The sequence below is a fragment of the Pan paniscus genome, chromosome 9 (genome assembly GCF_029289425.2).
Source record: "Pan paniscus chromosome 9, NHGRI_mPanPan1-v2.0_pri, whole genome shotgun sequence".
Lineage (NCBI taxonomy): Eukaryota > Metazoa > Chordata > Mammalia > Primates > Hominidae > Pan > Pan paniscus.
The window spans coordinates 7798459-7801949 of NC_073258.2; the positions used below are offsets into that span (position 1 = coordinate 7798459).

Here is a 3491-nt window from a genome sequence, read left to right on the forward strand (position 1 = left end):
CTTTGGAAAATTGTGAACATTAGTTGTTGAGCCTTATAATGAGAATGTGATGATTAAATCAGGTCTACTGGATACTATGAATCAGAATAGATAACATTGTTAGATATAATTACCTAGTCAGAGAGCAGAGATGAAGTCAGGAAAGCAAAAGATAAGAAATAACAGAAGTCTTCTGGTGGCAGAGTGGCGGCTTAGCCTGCTGGGGCAAAATGGAGCTCAAAGCCATGAGCAGATACAACAGCCCAGTCAACCCAGCTGTCTTCCCCCATCTGATTGTAGTGCTTTTGGCCATCGGCATGTTCTTCACCACCTGGTTCTTTGTTTACGAGGTCACCTCTACCAAGTACACTTGTGATATCTATAAAGAGTATCTCCTTGGTGGCCTCACTCTTCATGGGCTTTGAAGTCCTCTTCCTGCTGCTCTGAGTTGGCATATACATGTGAGTGCCCAAGAGTAACAACCAGGTGGCTTCACTGAATCCCTGCTTTTGTAAATTAAGTTTTTTTCTATTGCTGGAAGTGTCCCGCCTGTTGCTTACAATAAAGGCAGATGTATGGCATTAAAAAAAAAAAAAGAAATAATAGAAGTTAGGCAAGGATTGGGGCATGAAGGTTGAAAACAAGAAGGAAAAGGAGCCCAAGGAAATGCAAGTGTTGTAAAATGTGCTAAGTAGATGTCTGGGTGGCATTCCTCCATGAGAGAAAGCTTAAGGGGAGAAAGAGACCCTGAGTGTCTTCAAAACTCAAAGTTTTACGAACGGAATGATTAGTCTGGAGAAATCATTTTTCATCAATACAGGATCTCAAGTGTTTCCCCGCAATGAACCCAACCACACACACACACACACACACACACACACACACACACACACACACACTGGTGAGTGGACGACATTGTTTTACAAGTCATGATGCAGCGTCTTGGAATTACAGTTTTTTTTGTTTTTTGTTTTTTTTTTACTTCAAGCTATGGTGTTGAGTACATGATCCTAACCACCAATTAATTGTTCCTTTAAGCCCTTAACCTCTTGACACACATACACACACACTCTCTCTCACACAAAAGCGCCACACACACAATCATAAACACACATCAACACCACTCAGCTCCATGAGGTACACTCACTACTTTTATTAAACCAAGCACAGATACCAAGTTTTTGAGTGTGAATGCAGAAAGAAGATATATTGAGGTCGATTTTTCTCATAGATACTACTAAGATTATATTGTCTGGAATCTTATGTGACACAGAAAAAGAACAACTCTGCCATTTGGCCATTTGCTTGTGTTTGGACTTGTGAAGGTCTTTCCATCATTCTGTTATTGGAAAGCGGGAAAGTAGCATTTTCATGAGGATTCTATTAAAAACTAGGGACCATATGCAATACATCCAGACTATATTTAGTGTACAATAGAAAGCAATTACCATAGCAATTATGTTCCCTAGCTGTCTTCTCTCTTTGCAAACCCCAGCCCCCACTCAGCATGACATGGCAGGTATAAAAATAGGCAACTCAGACCCATTTCTGTAAAGGAGGAGAAGATTGTGTTAGGAATGGAAGAATGCCTGGGCTGGAGAACAGGGCTTCACAACAGTGTAGTGATAGATTCACCCACATATTATGTGATGTGGACCTCTGAGCCAGGTACTATCTCATTCTCCATGGTTGCAATAAGGTCGATTATAGATTCAATAAAGGAAGAGGTATCTCAACACTATAGAAAGAGTAAAATTTTCAGGGTTCAACAAGCGACCACCTAAGGGCAAAATATTTTCCTAAATTTTGACAAACTTTAAGTTCAAAAAGCTCATCTAGCTATGACAAAGTTTGACATAGTTAGATGAGCTTTTGATCTGTGCACTTTCCCTCGACCTTGACCACCAATCTTGACTTCACAAAAACATTGGAATTTGGGGGGATATGGAGGCAAGCCAAATGCAGAAACAGGAGGTCATGGTAAGGCTATGATGCAGTTTAGGAGCTATGTGATGTGTCATTTCTGTGACAGGATATGAGAGCTGCACATCTTTCTGTTTAGAAATTCCTGCCATATTTGTAATTCTCAATGGTCAGTCTCCTTGCTGGACTATAAATTCAACTACATGCCAGCTTTAAGCACAGTGCTTTGAAGAGAGTAGGAGCTTAAAAAATATTCTGTATTAAATGAAAAAATAAACTAAGCGTGAGAGGTATTTACGTGTCTCTCTATTCCTCTTCTCACTCCATCTTCATGTGCATCTCTGGATATCTCTGATTTTGTGCACTCTAAGGCAGCCCTCTAAGCTGTTTGCCCATCCAGCATATGACAGAAGACTCTTCAAAGTGAATGATCAAAGTCCCTTGTTTACAGGGTCCCCCCACCCTCTTCCTTCCTGAGCATGTGTTCTGGATATGCTGAAGCCAACCTCACAGGACTTTGTTACCTTTCCTAAGTTTCTATTGGTGAATTTCCACTTAATATAGTTTTATTAAATGATTTTAGTAAATAATTTTTAATCATTGTAGCTTCTATGGTGGATACACAAGGAGAAGCAGAGAGAGAGGGAAAAAAATTACGTAACAGAAGGCTACAAGGGGATTTCTCAAGCAACTGCTTCTTCTTGTCATTCTTGTCACAGCAGTGAATCTTGGGCAAATAAGGGACACTCAATAAAACCAAATGTGTCAATAATCATGCTTGTAATAACCTTGAATTCAAGTGGTAGCTTATCACAACTGCTAAATAACTTTTCTTCTTTGTCTGGTGAGTTCTGTAGACATTTAGAGTATAGGGCTGGCAACTGTGTTTAAAATAAGTTGTCTATTATATCAGGACTCCATGGAAACATCTAGTGAACCAGAAGGGCTGGTGGTGAGAACAGTGTTATTAGAATACCACTGGTGTTTGCCAGCTGTGGAAAACATGGGTATAGAGCATACACTGATGCCAAAGGCAAACCAATGCATGGCTGGTCCCGGCATGGCAACAAGTAACCAAATATGGGAGGAGAGACAAGATCAAGCATACTGTAGAAATCGCTGTGAAGAGATGCATTTAGATGAAAAGGTAACCCAATTCTGGTCTGCCAGTCAGCAACCATTTTCCTGTCTATGCACAGGATAGGATATGGCTGTACTACCTTGAAGTTTTTCACAAAGCACATTGATACACAAAAACATTATCGAGATGCACATGTCATCGGTTTGCCATGACAGGGCTCTTGGTGTGAATCTGACTACTGTCTTAACACACCTCCAAATGTGTTGAGGCCCTAATGAGAAACATACCTGATTTTATTCAACCCAAACTGATACATTTAAATTGTCCTGTAATTATTTTAAAAATAGATATAAGCTTTTGAGGGCAGATATTATAATCCAGGCATCACCTCCATTACCCACATTGTCTAGCACATTATAGATGCTTAGTATGTGCTGGCCTGATGACAGGATGAAGTTTAAGTTGCTAACCATTCTTAGAGGAACTCTGCTTACCTCTTGGGTTCTGA

At 40.1% G+C, this 3491-nt stretch overlaps 1 pseudogene; it reads left to right on the forward strand.

Moving 5' to 3' along the window:
• The first annotated feature begins 209 nt into the window (after positions 1 to 209).
• Positions 210 to 1311, forward strand: LOC106635234 (transmembrane protein 258-like; annotated as a pseudogene).
• Positions 1312 to 3491: the final 2180 nt, after the last annotated feature.